Source organism: Cupressus sempervirens, chromosome 1 (genome assembly GCF_028749045.1).
Source record: "Cupressus sempervirens isolate cs-2001-9-10 chromosome 1, ASM2874904v1, whole genome shotgun sequence".
NCBI lineage: Eukaryota > Viridiplantae > Streptophyta > Pinopsida > Cupressales > Cupressaceae > Cupressus > Cupressus sempervirens.
In genome coordinates, this window is record NC_143118.1 from 58896016 (window position 1) to 58914901 (window position 18886).

Below are 18886 nucleotides of genomic sequence, written 5' to 3' on the forward strand. Positions count from 1 at the left end.
TAGGCCCTCTTAGAGATTTGAGTAGTTACATTCATGATTATAGTCCAGAGAATTAATAGAGGCATAGCCAAAAATTAGGATTGTCTAAAATTCATCCATTATAATATACATGAGAGGAGAATTGCAAAAATGGCTACAATAGACAAAGGGATAAAGAGACACTTGTCAAAAATTAGATTGAAGAAGCATGATGAGAAGAAACTGTAATGCATGTGGATGTGTTAGTTCATCTTCTTGGGCATTATATTTTTAGCTTTATGTGCCTTCATGGCATCAAACACTATCTTCAACTCTTTAACACTTGGTATGTAGATGTTGTCAGCTCTAACTACCCAGTAGTCATGGTTTTTTGTTAATTTTTCTATTGTAACTACTTTGGATTGGAGCTTATCTTATGCTTGCTTCAATATGCCATCAATTGCAATGAGCTCTAGAATCTTCAAGTCTTGGAAATTTCTAGTATTGATTATTTCTTCAAAGAATTCTAAGTATTTTGAACTCATCTGCCCAATGTCCACCAACTACTTATTTGGAGCCACCTAGGATTCAGTGTGAAAATATTTTAGGTACACATATACCTTTTCAATCACCTTTGTCACTAATCCGCATATACTTTTCAGTTCTTGCTCTGAATTCTTCAAGCTCTCCTTCTTGAACTCCACTAACTTAGAATGCCATGACTAATGGAAGCATCAGTCTTCATATTGAGAACCTCTTGTAACAAGGCTAATTCTTGTGTTAAATTTTCAACTTCTACTTGCATTAAGACTTGGTGCATAGATATAGCCTCTCTCATCTTATTCACATCTAATACTAGGTTTCCAAGGTTCTCAATTAGAGGACCTTAGGGCCTGAACTCTTTAGTCCATGTGTGATCTATTTGACCAAAATGCTTCTCTTATTGTAGCTTCACTAATAGGTTCTTATTTTCCTCTGCAATAAGGTCAAAGGTGCTCAGTGTAGCACTATTTGTTGGTACAATGGCAAGGGGCCCAAGCATAACTCTCATATAATTAGTCAATTCCTTATTAGAGGCCTTTAAAGTTGTCTTTGTCTACATCAGCTCCTCCAATCTATCCTCAATCTTGACATTGGAGTACTTCAATACATTGAGCATGGTATCATGCATTGGAGGTCCCATATTGTGTGTCTTTACTTGTAAGTCTCTAGGGGCTAGATCCTTAACTCTTCCCTCCTTCTGATGTTCTGCTATCTCCATGATCATATGCCATGTATTGATATCAATAGAAAGAGTTGGTATTGTATTTTTCTTCTTAGCTTTCTGAGATGGGGATTGTGATTGCATAACCTGGGCTATGAGATTCTTTGGTGGGGTGTTGTCCTCCATCCTTCTCTTCTTCCTCTCAATAGTATCATCCAACTAAGAGTTGGTTGTGAGAACATTAAGCGTAGATTGTAGCACCCAGGGATCAAACAACTTCCTCACAACTGGAGGAGTCTCTTTCTTCCTACTAGAGAAAGGAAATGTTAAAACCTTAGTTACAAAGATTAGTAGGTAGATTACCTTGATCAGTTGCTCCTTTTTATTGTTGTTGTGAAGTCTCTTAAACTTTTCGATCTCCATCAAGACCACTGCCTAGCTAGTTCCTATCCCCATCAAGGTTGATCACTAGAATTTCAGAGTCCTTGGCTATATATATATTTTCTCCTTCTCTTTCACTACCTCTGTATCTCCAACATTTCTAATGTCAGGAAGAGAACCCCCTCCACATATAAGAGTGACTTGCATATTTTAATCATCTAGTGACTAGTCACCTCCTCCTCCCACTAATTGTAAAGGTCCCATAGATGCAAAAGTAGTCACTACAGTGGTGGAAGTAGGCATGAACATTATTTGTGCTCCTCCAAATACGCTTGCAAATTAACTCATAGCACCCATTCATTTTCTCCTAGCCCTCATCCACTCTACCCACTTTTCTATCATCTTTATTATTCCATCCATCAAAATCTCGATCCTATCAATTATTGGGCCCTCTAGTGGAGTAGAGAAATAGGGTTTATCTTTGATCTCCCTTTCATAGGTAGAGGATCATAAATTAGAACAATCATCATCAACATCACTAACATACATGTTGACCTTATATAACTTCACTTGCTCAATTGTGAGCCTCGGCCAGATCTTTTCTTGGGTTTGGAGTTCAATGTAGCAATCAACCTAGTAATCTTCAATATCAAGAATATGCTTTAACGTAGAACCCAACTGAAGACTATCCCTTACATAATTCACAGGATCAAACTAAGGCCTTATCATTTTTTAATCCTTCATCTTATATTTTCCCTCAAAAGCCATTAACCAATTCCTTGCATCAAATCTAGATGCAGATGAATATGCTACTATGACAATTGGGAAATTATGGATTCCCATTTTCTTAACTATTGAACACAAGGTATTAACTTTTAGCACTTGTCTACATAACTCAATTAATGTTATCTTATCTTAAGAGTACCTTAGTAACCTCCATGGGAATCCATAAAATCCACCAATTGTGATGTAGGAGAAAGTTGGAAATTGAATGAAACAACATTCTAATTGATTCACCACTAAAATAGCTTTAGGCAAATATCTTCTTTCTAGACACCCTTGAAGCTCTTTGTACAACCTCATGGTAAAGGCACCATTCACCTTTATGTGCTCCTCATAGCTCTTCTTTAGCTACAAATAGGGGTAAAAATCATAGACCTTTGTTGTCTCATCAAAATATTCAACACATGGCAAGCCAAACCACAAATGATGTGTTTCCAAGACATGTATGAGTTAGGAAGACATAAAATTTCTTAAATGGCTTGGCTAAGCCCATCCAACTAGTAAAATCATAAAAAATAATTTGAGCCCAATTGATGAATTAGCCATTCACACAAATTGATTGCACCTTGAAGAAATGGTGCTCCATGAAATTCATAAGTTCTTCATTGCCTTTTATTCTTAGAAGGTAGGCTAGGATATCTACAATTTCCCTCTCTAGACTAGTTTTGAATAGGGTCTTTAGAAGTTTACTCTTTTTTCTCTTTGGTGGTTGAAACCATGTCATCATAATATCTCCTTACCTCTGAGTCTTCTTTTCATTGAACATGGAGGCACTCAACTTGAAATCTATGTCATAGAATTCAGCCCTCTCTAGGATCCCAAATTTATTATTCATTAAACCTCTATTGAATGTGAGAAAGACAAAGTTATCAAACATCAAAATTTGCTTCATTGGTGGGTTATATCTAGTTATGCACTCCTTGATGAGCTTTGGTGTCTGGACGACCATTGGAAAACCAATAACCTCCACTAGATCACTCTCTTTAAGCTTTAGAGTGATAGGATGTACGGGTTGAGCATTGAGTCTTCTATGAAAATTTCTAAGATTGTAAAATTAGAAATACGTGTCTGTATAGCTCTTTAGCTCACTTTCAAGGCTTGGAAATCTATTAGTTCCACCAATTCTGCCTAGCATTTGCTTTAAAGCACAAAGAACAATAGAAATTTGCACTTAACATGAAATTGTGCACGTTGCAAGATGAAGAAGTGAACTTACCAACAATGTGACCTTAATAAATTTGAATTTGAATGTTGGGCATTAGATTTCTTGTGCCACATGAGTGGGAAAATGGCCCCTTAACTCAGACTTCTCTTTTAATGGTGCAATGATCAGATGTGGGTTAATGACTCCATTCCATATCAAATCCATAATTACTAGTGAGTTGTAAAATAGGTTTTATCCATGCTTTTGCATAACAAAAAATGAGCATTTCCAATTCTTTTTCTTTACATTGGGTTTCACAGCACTAGCTTATCATGAGGTAATCTAACTCTTAAGAAAATAAAGTATTTTGGCTTAGTCAGGAAAGAAGCCTCACCTTTGCTTTCCCACAACACACCCTTTTAGTTATTTCCATGGGGTAGCACTTTCACTTCTTCCCCTAAAAGCTTAAATACTTAAAATTTTACTTTTTTCAAGATCATGGCCTTCAAGCACGCTTTCAGCTATGGGAGACTTCATTTTCCACTTTTTTGAAAACCCACATATTCAACCATTTTACTCTCTCAAGAATCCTTCAGAGGCATAATAGTGGGATTTTTGCTTGAATATTCCATTTCCAGATTGGGACACTATCACAAATCACATTCTAACATGGCCCATCAGAGAAGTGGCTTATAAGGCACTCCTCTAATGGAGGAGTAGCTGAAACATGAAACTTCCAACATAGCTCAAACTTAACTAAAATTCATCCATTTGAATGAATTCAAGGCTTGATCTCCATACCTCATGGATTTGATCAAATGTGCTCTTTTGGAAAAAGAGGATCACAAGTACTCTAGTGCTCTAAAGATGACCAAACTCTGAAATTGTTATTCCCATCTCCGAGACACTCAAAAGATTTTTATTTTCTTGCTCAAGATACCTCTACATACCTATAGAAAGTTATGACTCTAGATTAATCCTTTATACACTTCATCAAATGCTTATTTTAGAAAATAAGATTTGTAGGTGCTCCAAGGGCCATGACGCACTAGAAACAACCAATTTTTGACATTGCCAATTTTGGCTCTAAGAAATTTGAAAAATGACTCATTTTTTCTTAGAATGTGTTTAAAAATTATTGGGATAAAAAATCCAACATCCATACTCCATAATACAAGCAAGATCTGCACTTTCAAAAAAGTACCTTTCGAGGTGCTTTACTGCTTGAAATTGCACTTACATGGGTGATTTCCCAATCAAGAAAGAGTTTGTAATTTTTATCTCTAGGGAACTTCCCCAATAGTTCTTCCTTGCTTGAAATTTCTGAAAACATCTTCAAAACATAGAAATTCACCTTCATACTTCATATAATGTGCTTTCAAAAAATGGGAGAGTTAACTTTGCTACACACCCAAAAGGGCTTATTTCCTACTTCACTTCTTCTCCATCTCGAGGAAGCCTTAGGAAATGGAATCCTCATTGAGAAACATAACATGGAGCACTTATACATATATTCTCCATGACCTTTCCATAAATTTTCTTACTCTCACTTTATCAGAAAATTGGTTCACAAACTACTCCTTGAGTGTGGGTGTAGTAACAAAGGTGCTTTTCTGACTTAGTGTTGCAACTAAGTCCTCTTTCATTTTTGGGAATGGTTAGGGAATTTTTTACTTCAAACTTGATACTTTCTATCATTTTAGATTTGGATTCCTTTGAGACCTTGCTTCTAGATGTAATCTATTTTTGTGTATTGAAAAACTCATTGTATGGATTTCGCTTTTGGTGAAGGAGAAAATGAACTGGTGAAATTTCGAAAGGAGAAATCGTCTAAAATTTTTGATGGTCTAGATAATATTTTAGCTTTCTTCTCATCATGGGAAGATTCTCAAAAACACTCCCACCCAATCCTCAATTACATAAGACCAACATGCACATGATTTTCATGAATCCCATAGCAAAGGGTCAGGGAAGAAGGAAGAGTGGTGAAATCCCAAAATCTCATAAGGTGAGGACTGTTGGTGTTTGAAACTACTAAAAAACAAAATATTCAATACCAGAGTGATACTACTCACATAATCTAAGGATTAGCTAATTCCTATTGACAATTACATGTGCTGATCACTTGGGCCCAACTTCAACAAAACCAAGGATGGTTTTCTTCTCTTTAGGTTCTGTTAAACCAAGGTGGGTTTACCTAGGGGATAATTCACCAAGATATTGCTATCTGAAACTTCATTTAGTTTCATTTTGATTCTCATCCTCTATCCCTATCACATATGTAATTTATCCATTTGTTGATATTCTCTTATTCATATGTATCCCTCTTAAGCAGATTTGGCCATTATTCTCCCTGAGTTTACAAATATCCCTAGTAATAGCAGCTACCTATAACTCAAAAATAATGTATAAATGAGTGCTGACCATCAATATAACCTTGACTAAAAATGATTTTGAATTTAAAATTGATTTGGCATGTAGAAGCAAGATATACTCTCAACCATCACTGATTTATGTGACCAGTGTCTTATCCATTGGGAAAAAATCTACTATTGGTGGGAGATCTAATTCAGACAACTTGTGAATGAATTTTATCAATAGCAATCACCCATTCCCATTCTTATAAAATATCCTCTTCATAAACTCATGAATTCTACTGATCTACTGAAGCATTTATATAATTCATTGAATTAAGAGCAATAATAAAACCAATACACAACCAATCCAGGTTGCATTCAATCACATGAAATTTATTCAAATGATCTCAAAATAAACAAGCTCACAAAATAGAGACAGGAAGTGATGACACAGAAAAATAGTGCAAATACCCCTTTGTATAATCCTTCTTAAATGGCTAATATAGTAACCAATAGAGTTTCAACAAAAACCCAGATAATTCAACTAGTTATGTAATATCTCTATATTAGAAAGTACACTTGAAAGTATCTTACTACTACATTAAATAGGACTGACTATACTATTTTTTGACAACTCCAAAAAATACATCAGGATTCAGACAATCACATTGCCCTGAAAACTCATTTATATAGGTATGAGTTGCAACAAGAAAAGGCCAAATGTGATTGGCAGGTGTCCTTTACAAAAAGATACTTACATACACTTAACACAAAAAGACAAAACTGTGAGTAACAAAAAGATTTATACACCAAACATTCTTTTGTGGGTCCCTTTCTATTGCATCATTTGGAAAGACAAGAGTACTATGATCTGATTCTTCAATTATTCTGATTCCTCAAAGTAAGTGGCTATCAAACTTGAAAGTGATGAGTCATCTCCGATTACCTATAAACTTACTTTAACGTGATGATTCTCCTTGTCTTCATCATCAACTGTAAGGGTGACAATTACCCCTGCATCTTCTTCTTCCTCGTCATCTTCTACCATCTGCTCTGTAGACATGAATTTATCTTTCCATTCATTATAGGCAGTGTCATCCAGCCAATCAAAATTCAGGACCTCCCTATGTACAGTTACTAAAGAATTTTCAATTGCTTTTATATCAATAAGATCTTTCCTGATAGTACTATAGAATAATTGTACCTTTACCAGCTCCTCATTGGTCATTGCCCATAACAAGTGACCAGTTTCATTAATGATTTTATTCATCCTTTCACAAAAAAAACTCATCCAACTCCCTCTTCCAGTCTTCCTTTTCCTTCACTTTATCAATAGTCTTTAAAGCACAAGGAAATAAATCAAACTTTTCAGCAATATACTTAGAAAAATAAAGTGTTAACCTCCTCTGAAAAGAATCTTGTTTGTCATCAAAACCTTGCAATTTATTTAACAAATCAAAAATCTTTTCAATTTGATGACAAGACAACTGGATGATAGATATAAACATTGTAGTGATATCATTATTCCTTTCTGTCCACTTCTACACAAGGGGTTTGAACTTAACTTCACCTCTCTTTAATTCACCCCCAATGGCTGCAATCTCTTCCAATAGGTCAAAAAATGATGGCCATTCAATTCTATCCACTAAATACATTACACCCTGCCTCAACTTTTCTTCATATTGATTATTTAATTCTACATGTAGTGCATACAACTTATTCTTATCCTCTTCAAAATCCTCTACAGTGTAGAACTGAGGCCCTTCTGGGCTGCCTAGTATCTCAATAATGGGAGTTGATTTGAAGGGTTCAACAGGTGGCCGTGTGAGGTATGCAATTCTTGGTCTACTAGATTCTCCTACTTTTCTTTTCCCAAGTACTTTCTCCATTTGAGTTACTTTGATTTCTAGTGATTGTATCTGCATACCCCTCTCCTCATATGCTTTCAAAACTTCTTCAAACTTAGCATTGAGTTGGGAAAACCTATCCTCTTCCTGACCAGATATTACACTGCCAAATTTCAGCATTTGTGAAGCCATTCCTATTATTTGCTTGCTGCCAACCTCACCAGCCCTGAATACTATTAGTGCACTAGTATGTTCTATAGTGGAAATTTCTTGCATTTTGGTCTTGTCCCTTTTCTCAATTGACCAAATAACTAGGGCCTAGTGGTCATCACTGAACTTGACTCCTCTATGAGCTTGCAGTACCTCTTCTTTGGTCTTATACTGTACATCTTTTTGCTTCCTTATTGAATCAAAAAGCATGGCATCGGTTATGTCCCACTCTAGCAAAATGAGGACCCTTGACTACTTAACTAATTTTCTCCTAGCCTTAGGTGTAAATTGGGCAAAATCACTCAAAAATTTGGATTTTACCTCCTCTTTGATTAGAGAGTCTGATTTATCAGGTTGCTTTGCCTTTATTTTCTTGCAAGTTTTTTTCAAAATTTCCTATATTTAGTCTCCACAAAAACTATGCAAAAGCTCTAGACTTCACAAAATTTTCATCATTAATAAACCTCTAAGAGGCTTGGGCAACTATAGGATCTATCTCCTTACCTTGGTAGTCAGCAATAGTGAGATCCAAGGAAGGTACAGGAGGTTCTTGTGGTTACCCAATCTCTAAATCTATGGAAGTAACAATTATATCCCCCCTCCACCAATTTTTCTGATCTGCTCCCTTAAAGATGCTTCATCATCTATTTGGATTGGGGACTGGCTTGGGGAGTATTTTTCTACATGAGAGGAGGACCCTTGCTCCAACATTTACCTCTTTGGGGCACTGGCTGCAGATGGACTTTCTGGCCTTGGTCTCTACTGAAGGGGAGCTTGTTGCACATTTTGCACCATTACATAACCTTCCTTTTTCTGCAAAGTGTACTGACCAGGGGCCACTATATTTCTACTGCTTATCCTCCTCTGTACCTCTACAGCCCTATCTGGATAGTTCTTAACATATGTTGCTTTTTTTCTCATTCATGGTTTGTATTATCACAACAAAATTATTCATCAATGCTTGCATCTTGGGTCCCCAATATTTTTTTATCTTTCAGTGGATCATAATTGGAGTCAAAAGCATTGAAGAATTCTAGAGCCTTAGTAAATACTATCCATTTTTCTTCTCTCAATTCCTACTCTTGCAAAGAAAAAACATTTCTAATAACATCCTCAAGAAAATATACCTATTGTACCATATAGACAGCTTTTGTCCTCTCCCTTAGGAGATTATAAAATCCTTCAGGGTCAATAAATTTGGCATGGGACTCTGCCATGTTATATCTATCTAGGAACAAATTGAGGTGCTTCCACCCTTTCCTCACAAAGACAAAATCATGCACCACAGTAATAACTGGAAAGAACATACCCTTCTTTGGCAAATCTCTCTCATCAATAGTGCCTATCTACCATAACAATTTTCCTATCCCTATCTTGAGAGGCACATGAAATGGTAGCACATGAGGCCTTCCCAAGAAGCCATATACTCTTATTACTGTTGAAACATTATAAGGGATTATATCCCCCCAATTATGACTAACTAGTAGCCCTTTTGCATGGTCCTTAGGTTTGACCAATTCTAGCAATTCTTGTAGAATCTTAGGGTTGTCTCCTCTCAAGAGCAATCTAAGCTTTGATGCAAAATATCTATCAAACCTTACATAACTAGCATATGTAGCTTCTAATGTCATATTCACACCTCATAACTGAACTAGATTCCTCTCTCCATCCCTGGTTATTTCCAGCTCCATACCCTTGGCGAAGAAAGTAAATCCCTTGTACAAGCATGCATACATGAGCAATGAATACCAACATAATGGTTTATCTACTTTTCCCCATGCTATCTCCACTAAACCACTGTGAATTTCTTGTGCAAGGAAAGTAGCAAAATCAAGAATAGTGCTCATCCCAAATTGAAGAGTCTGAGCCATAATAAGGATAATTGAGCCTAGGATTTGCTCTGCTTCATTCATTCCAAAAATCTTGCAAAGAGAGAAATATAATGCCTGAGCCCTAAAGTTAAAATGTCTTCTTAGTAATGGCTTTGGGGTGCTAGCAATAATCACAGACAAAGTACCAATTTTAGCAGCATGCTCCCGCAGTGGCCCTATCCTTAATTAGATCCTTTGTGCATAATACCTTGCTTGAAGGTCATCCATATCAATGATTTCATGCACAACATGGTTAGGGTTGAGGTTGAAAACCTCACTAATCAGTTCAGGGCAGACCCTAAAAAGATTCACTCCAGCATGGTTCTTTACCCACCTTGTAATTGGATCATACTTCTTGGCCAAATCCATCAATAAATCACTATCAAAGAAAATTGTGGGGACTATTAATTTCCCAATTTCAAACTCCCAGACATTGCTCATAGGGGTATCAAGTTTTAATTTTGAAAACCATTTCTTGAACAACTCCAAACCTCTAGTGGAAACCTGGGTATCTCTTACCCAATTAGCTTTATCATAGAAACCCTCTACTACAGCTACCTTAGGGTTCTTAGGAATTAGTTCCCTTGCCTTAGTTATTTCATGTACAGATAAAGGGAATTGTTCTAGAAAGTAATCATGCACAAAGCATTTTAGATAATCAGTCTATCCCATAAACTCTTTTTGTGGAGGCATTTTGAGAAAACCCTAGGAATTATATAGCAATAGATGCTTGATTTTGAGAAGTCACAGAGTACTTACCTGCTAAAATTTGCACTTCTTCTCTGTATAATTTTTTTTGCAACTCACTGAATCACTAGATAAAACTTTTGTGCCCTAGCTCCACAAATTCTCTATGCTCTGATATCCTTTTTGCGCTTTGGTGATTCAATAATGATAAAATTGTGAGTTTTATTCATGCAATGAGATCACAAGAATGAACTCTATGCAGAATTAATTTCCATTAGCTATTACTTACATGTTGCATCTAGATTTGAATATCATCAGTCGATTTCCTTAGATCAGACGGTCTTCATTCAAAAAAGCAGATTTGCTTTACACTTTAAAACTTTTGCCATGTGTTAGTCAGATGCTTCCCCACATTTCTTAAGTTTCTTGCATCTTGAAAATGTGGGGATGTGCTAGCCATTAATCTTTCTCTAGATCAACGGTCAAGAGAAACCATACCCTTTTACGGTAGCAAGTAAATAGTGAAATACAATTGGCTCTTTAAATTTTCCAACTTGGCACACAACATCCACTTTAATAATAGCTAGCCCCCTTGTGCAACACATCACATTAGTGCATGCCTGCATTGTTTATCTCTCATGCAACTAAAAAATGTGAGTAAGCACTCACCCTTGATCTTGATTGAATCAATGATCACTGATTATCTTTCTTGGACTATGCTGAGTAAGTTGTACTGACCAATAAAAAATTTCCATATGAGTGCCTTCTGAAAAATTTCCATGTAAGCGGGTCCCATATCATTTTTTTAGCAAGTGAATGCTTGACATCATCTTCACCATGTGTCAAGATGGTGCATCCTTGCTTTCCTTATCCAACATGCATCTTCATAAAGCGAGCTTGTGCTAGTCATTGATCTTGAAAAGATCAATGGTGACACGACTCAAATCTTCTAAAAATTTTGAGATGGGGTTAGTGACATCACCAAGGACACATTTCTGCATGGCACATACCTACTTTACTTAAACTTCCTTCAAGTTCTTAATGCAAGCATGCACCCTTCATCGATCCTATCAAGATTGACGATAGGTATAACTTTGTCTGTTATGGTCACATCATCTACTTGGACCAATGAAATAACTCCTCTTAATCTAGCTCATCTAACAAGTTTGACTGCAATATTAACTATTAATACCTCTACACCTATGACATCATCATTCCAACTTGGCATACACATCATATTTGACCAATGAGCGTGCTTGAATATTGTAGCTTTACAATGTGGCATGACTCAGCAAACTTTCCAAAACCTAGCCCCATTGTGACATGGGGCACTAAGGCACATACCCACATTTCTTAAATCTCAAGCAGTTTCTTAATGTAGGCATGCACGGGCCATTGATCCTACATAGATCAACGATCACAAAGCTTTTAACCCTTTCAACTAACAAATCCTTTCATCATCCCAAATGGCATTACACATCAACTTTTCCTTGTAGCCTAGCACAACATAGCACATGCTTTTCATTTTTGGTCCCACCTTCATATGTGTCATCATAACACTTTCCTGCATTATTTTAAAATTGAGCAACTTCATAATGCGAGCATGCGCTAACTGTGGATCTTGCATAGATCAATGATCATGAAATCATGCATGCTTATAACATCGAGTCAGCTGAAATAACCAATGAGATACTTCTTTTCAATCTGACTCACCTGAAAACTGTCATGAAAGACATAGCACTGTCACCTTCTAACAAGGTGGGTCCATGATGCTACATGTCTTATTTTCACTTCCCCAAATTGGTTATTTCTTGTGCATCTTGAAATTGTGGGAAAGTGCTCGCCTTTGATCTAAAATAGATAAATGGTGTATAAAAATGAAAATACAACAATACATTCATTTAAATGATCAACCAATGACATTGCAGGATTTTTTAGAACGTGCACTAATGGTACTGACAAGTCTACAAGAAAAGCCCTAACCCATTCTAAAAAATCACTATCTTTTGTAGTGCATTGATACTCTAACATAAGCAAAGGTTACGTGGCACAAAGGTGCTTTCCCATAATACTTAAAAATCTTGCACTTCCATGATGCAAGAAATTGCCCTCCTTCGATTAGATCAAGATTAACGGTGGGTCAAAAAGGTGTTGCAGTTAGGATTTTAAATAATATATTTGCACAAACTGCAATAAAAAAGCAAGGATATAAAAGGTCAAACAAAATTATGAAGTCATCCTTACGTAATTTTTGAAACTTAGGGTAAAATGTCTCGCCTAAAGTCAATTTTGACATATTATTATTGAAGTTTTTCAAAACTAGGGTAAAATAAGATAAGGCATTGAGGTTTCTTACACACTTAAGATTTTTCAATGATTTTGCAATGACAAACCTTGAGAATTTAATGGGATTCAAACAACACAGAGACTAGGACATGATTAGGGTAACACAAAACTTAAAAATTATAAGGAAAGAAACCCTAATCTGTAGGATACTGTGACTCAAATGATTTTTTACTAAACAAATTTTAAAACTTCTCTGCACTGTGAAAAATCAGACCAAGAAGGATAAAGATGAAACTAATGAGAAGAAAGCACCTAAGGGGGCAACCTAGACCTAGATATTTGACATATTTATGCATTATATTGACTCTAAGTGAGAAGCTTAAAAATGGGGAGACTGAAAGTCTAGCAACAACTAGGGACTTAGGCATGCAAGTACCTCAGAAAGGGACATAACATCTCTGGTTTCACAAAAGAAAGAACAGAAAACACATAGAAAGGAAACCTAAACTAATCGCACACAATAGAAAGTAAACTATGCTAACAAAGTATGGAAAGCAACTGAAACTAAAGCACACATCAGGAAAGGAAACACCTAACTAACTATGTAAAATGTAAGGGTTACCTTATTTCACTTGCATACTTGATAGGGATTTAGATACTGGCCATTTTAGGAAAATGACAAAACCTCTCTAGATGGATATCCTAATTTGAACACATTGTGTTGATTTTCCTGAACTACCTTGAAAGGGCCCTTCCATAGTGAGTCAAACTTTGAATGCATCCCATTTGACTCTTTTCTTTCATCCCATAACAACACTATATCTTCCCCCATGAACTTCCTCGGCCTTGAACTCTTATATAAAATATTATTCACTTGCATCTAATGTTGAGTGATGTGATCTACCAGTTGTTCATATTCTTTCTCCAAATTCATGAGATAAAGAATCCTCTTCTCCATATCATTTCAAAAAGATCCATCTTTGACTACTTGTTGCAGTCTGCACATCGATAACTCCCAAGGAAGTGGGAGACTTGCTTCCACTCCATTTACTAGCTCAAATGGTGAAATGGTGATGGATATTTTAGGTGTAACCCTATCTATCCATAGAGCTTCATGCAATGTTTTATGCTAGTTCCTTGATTGTCATAAATGAGCTTCTTCATAATGTTGATTGATCTTTTGCTACTCAATTTTTCCTGCCCATTCCCTTGTGGGAAATAGTTTGAAAAATGGCTCTGGTGAAAACTATTGTCATAGAAGAACTCCACAATTTATGCTGAAGAAAAGTATGTGGCATTATCCATCACTAGCTTTAATGACACTCCAAATCTAACTAAAAAATTTTTCTTCTAGAATTTGCAGACTACCTCAAAGGTGGTCTTCTTTGTTGGCTTTGCTTCCACCCACTTTGTGAAGTAATCTATTGCTGTGATGGTGTATGAATGAACAACAATGGAGGAAGGATTTATTGGACCAATAAAATCTAATCCCCACTACTAGAAGGGACCTTCTATCACCATGTTGGTACCCATTATGGACCCAATATTTAAATTTTCAACTTATGGTCTTGATTTCCTTTGAACAATGGTTCAAAGTGGTTCATCTTGCATGATTAGCATGAAATTCTAGTGATTCAAAGATCAAAGGTTCAAAGTTCAAATCTTGGGCTGCAGATTCAAAGTGTCAATTTTTAGATCAAGGTTTAACACAGGGTTGTGGTTCAAATTCAGTGATTCAGAATACAGATTTAATGGTCCAAATTTCAAGTTCAAGACAGCTACCCATGCTCATGATCACATTATTAATGTCAATTAAGTTGCAAGAAATAGAAATGTCAATCTATTTATAACATATAGCTCTATCAGTTTAGCAAGTAATTGTACAAATAGTTTGAATGTTGGCATCGGTGCCAAGATTATGCCTAGTACATTTTGCAACATAGGAAATTTGAAGCTCCATTTCTATCCATTAGTAAGGATGGAGATATAAAAATCAGAACTAATACAATGGTACTTGCTTCATGAGCATCCACATTCCTCGATCACTTTTCAGCATTAAAAAATGAAAATAAAAGGAATTTCTTGGAAAGGTCATTTTCAAATGTTAAATATGTGAACCCATGCTTTAATGGTTAGATAAAGAAGGTCTATGATAGATGTCACTAAGTTTTGAAATGATTTTCAAGATGTCATTGACATCACAAAGTAGGGATGGAGACACTACCATCATCAATCAACATGGGTAAAACCCAAAAATCCAAAGTGTTTCCATCCATAAATCTATGCATGGGACTCTCAAATCAATGGAGATGAATCTAAGGGTCATACATTGTACCTAAATTTGATTACACTATTTTAGTAATCCTATTTAGTTATCTAAAAAGGTAGTATTAATTAAATTTCTATTTAATTAATCCTTTGTCATCCCCTAGTTGATTAATTTAATTAATCATCTATAGTCCTAATTGATAAATCAAATAATCTATTATTTATCAATTAAATCCTATTCTTCTATCTAATTCCAAAAATCCCCATTTATTAAATAAATCTATTTGATAAATGAAATCCTCAAATTCAAAAACCCCTAACCTATTTCTAATCCTCCATTTAGCCTAATCCACCCCATCCACCCATACTAACCAAGCTTAGCCACTAACTCACCCACCCTCATTAATGCCATCCACTTGCACATCTCTAACATCCCTAATCTAATCCTAAACCCAAGCCTAATCCACCCCCTAATGTTGTCATATTCCTTAAACAAGTTTAAGACTTTCCTAATCCAAACCAAAGTCTCCCCTCAAAAAAACCCAACCACTAAGTCATGAGTGCTCTTACAAAACATAAAGACTCTTACAAGCCCACTCATGACTCTTACATCCATCTTACACACTACACTCTTCCCTCTTCCACACTCATTCCTCTTACATCCCTCTTACATACTCAACCCCACTCATCATGACTTTAACCAACCCTTAACCCTACCCTCTCACACTCATCCTCCTTGTGACAAGTGTCACCTTCCCATTGGTGCTAAACAAGCACAATCCATGTGCTCCCCTTTGAGTGCATCTTAGCCCTCCTTAAGCCTTCATCCATCCTTGCATCTAAGCCCTCCATCTCTCTACCCCTTAGCCTATAAATTGAATCCCATCCCAAGCCATTTCATCAAACAATCTTTGAGCTAAAGTTACCATGCTATTTTGAGAACCAAAGCCATCAACCATACCCTTATAATGCCAAATTGAGAGCTCACAAAGCTACCAATTTGCCATTACCCATCTCCATTGAAGCAGCTTTTGAGCATCTTGAGCATACATCCACAGCAAAAGGACACATCTACAGAATCAAGAAAGCATGGAGTGTTTTCTCTTGTGAGGTTTGCACTTCTTATTTTCTTTCTTAGTCTAAGCATATATGTGAATTTAGTTTTTGGTTTGTGAATGTTTACTTCATTTGTTAATGTTCTTTGCATACTGATTCTGGTTCTACAATGAGTAGGATGTTTAATACAATGCTCATAAAAATATTGGGATAATAGTGACGGGTGGAGTAAAAGAGATGTGGAAAGATCACTATTTGACATTTGTCAATCAATTCAATATATTTGTCCAAATCAGATGCAACCACATAAAGATATTGAAACAGTGGTTAATAAACCTTGGATATTTTCTCAAATATGAGGACATTATAAAGTTGAGGGGTCATTGAAATAATTTTCAAAGGTTATTGATAAACATAAACTTGCAATAAATTTTATCTCATAAAGGTAGACTGATGGGGGAAGAATGAGAAACTTCTCAAGAATGTGTAAAGACCCGACATTCAAGAGATAATTTTAGGAATCAGTTGTATAACCGGTAACCATCATCAAGAATATGCTGGAAAAAGGTGTAATTAAGGTTCTAGTTTTTTGATTTTTTTCCAGTTCTTTTGAGGGGAAAGAGATCAGACTATGGGCTGTGGAAGAGTAGAGCTCTTGTCATTTTTTGAATGGTGTGTTAGGAAAAGGTGGAAATTTTGATTTTTAGTGTAATGTAAGGGTGGAATTTCTATTTCTTCTAGGTAGTGATTTTGATGCACATGTGTAATAAGGTCTGTGTAATATTTTATACTTTAGAGAAGGGAGATTGGAAGATAATTGCACATCAAAACTTTGAGTTTGGGCAATTTTCTTTCCACTGATTGTGATCTTTATATCGCTTTCAGTTTTCTCTAAATGCATTTTAATGTCATTATTTTCTGATTACGCTATCATTTCAAGATATCTTTAAAGCTCTAATTCTTTAGTTTCTTAGGAAGATAGAAGACTTATTCCTTATTTTCATTCTTGCTATTCTGTAAAATATGAATAAATGGACTTTGTGTCATTTATTTTCTTTTAACCGCTTAGTCTTTCTGCATCTATCTCATGTTTATTGATAGATGTTTGTAAACCTTTTGTGCTTTCTAGTTAAAAGTATTTGTATTTGTATTTCCATGAATTCATTGTAAATCATGCATGGGGAGCTGTACCCAGATAAATTTAGAGGGTGCTTATGCTTTTCAATAGCAAAGTGACCTAACTGTTAGTGCATATTCAGTCTTCCTACTTGGGATTTTGGGGTTAATTTGTATTTATTTCTTTGAAGGACAATTTTTTCATGAACACACCACTAGTTTTAATGGCAAGGTAGCCAATTGTGTCTTTCTTGAAAACATTTTGCACTTTTCACACTGGACTTCCATTTGTATGCCTCCTTAAACATGCTCAGTCAATAGTAGCACTGCCTCATAATCTTTAAAGTTGTAACTAAGGAGGAGTAGTGCTCACCACAAGCTTCATTATAAAATTCTCTAAGAAAATTCTCCTGCTCAGGCTTATCTATGCATCTTAAGAATGTGCCATCTATTGGCATTTTGTATAATTGATCATCCCATATCACATACTTATCTAATTTGGTTTTTAGATCTCTCATTTACTTGTATGTTAGACCACTGGGGCATTCTCTATATGTTATAAAATAAGAAATATTAGAAAACCATGGACCTTGTAAGCTTACCATTAGCACAATCAAAGTTTCCTCTATCTCACTTACTTCTCGATTTTCTACAAGTGCCTTACATAGGCCATTGCCACATATTAACTTGGTAGGATTTATCTCAATGTCGTACTCGTACAGCTTAGCCACCAAAGTTCCTTGTGTTGAATCTTATTTATTTCTAGGTAAGGATACTTGTCATTGCTAAATATGGGACATAAACTACTAAATGTGATGTAGGGAGGTGTAAGTAACTAAGGCCAATTGGCACACTCAGCTACCCAAACCACCATGCAAGAGTTAACATAATGGAAGAAAACACAAAAGAGAACAACACCATAAAGAGAGAGAATAATATTCTTTATTGATTCATAAAAACATCATCATACATTCCCAACTATAATGCCTTCTAGGTTACAACCAGATACAAAATACATTCAAATCCAAGATCTAGCTTCAAGTTTGAATTTCTAGACACATGCTTTCAATTTCCTATCCTCCTTCTATCATTTATATTTCTCCAAGATGGATCAATGATAATTACAAAAGAATTCACCACAAATCCTACTTATACTAGTCTAAGATAGAAGTTGGCCCAGAATGCTAAGAACTGAATAAACCTAACATTAAATACTTGAAGAGCCACAAGTTGGCCTCCAACAAAAATTAAATGTCCAAAAACTAATACCCAAGCAAAATTGCAATATCTCCTAGCCCTGATTGAATTAGAGCTTGTTCTTAAAACTAAAGGTAGTACTTTAGGTTATCTACAAACCCTTAAGGTAAAAAAAGGCTGATTCATCAAGGATAAGTGTGCATCCATCCCAAAAGTTAAGCATAGAAACTAGTTGCACAAACTACCAGAAATTGATACTCCAAGACAATTGCCATATCTCCAAACTTATAATGAATTAGGACTTGTTCCTTTGAAAAAAGGAATTAATCTAGGCCCTCTTCAATACCTAAAATTTTCATCCTCTAACTCATTTTACAAAATTAGTTACATAGCCCACAACAGGCACCCAAAAACCAAAAAAACACAGCTCCAACAACAAGGTAAAAATGGCTCAAAACTTAACATGATAACTCCAATCTCTTTGCACACATAGGAAAAGGTTCCTCAGTGTATCTCTAATT

At 35.7% G+C, this 18886-nt stretch overlaps 1 pseudogene; it reads left to right on the top strand.

The window, feature by feature from the left end:
• Positions 1 to 7615: 7615 nt before the first annotated feature.
• The window catches only part of LOC149576146 (2-isopropylmalate synthase A-like), a 49069-nt pseudogene continuing 37798 nt past the window's right edge, over positions 7616 to 18886 (top strand).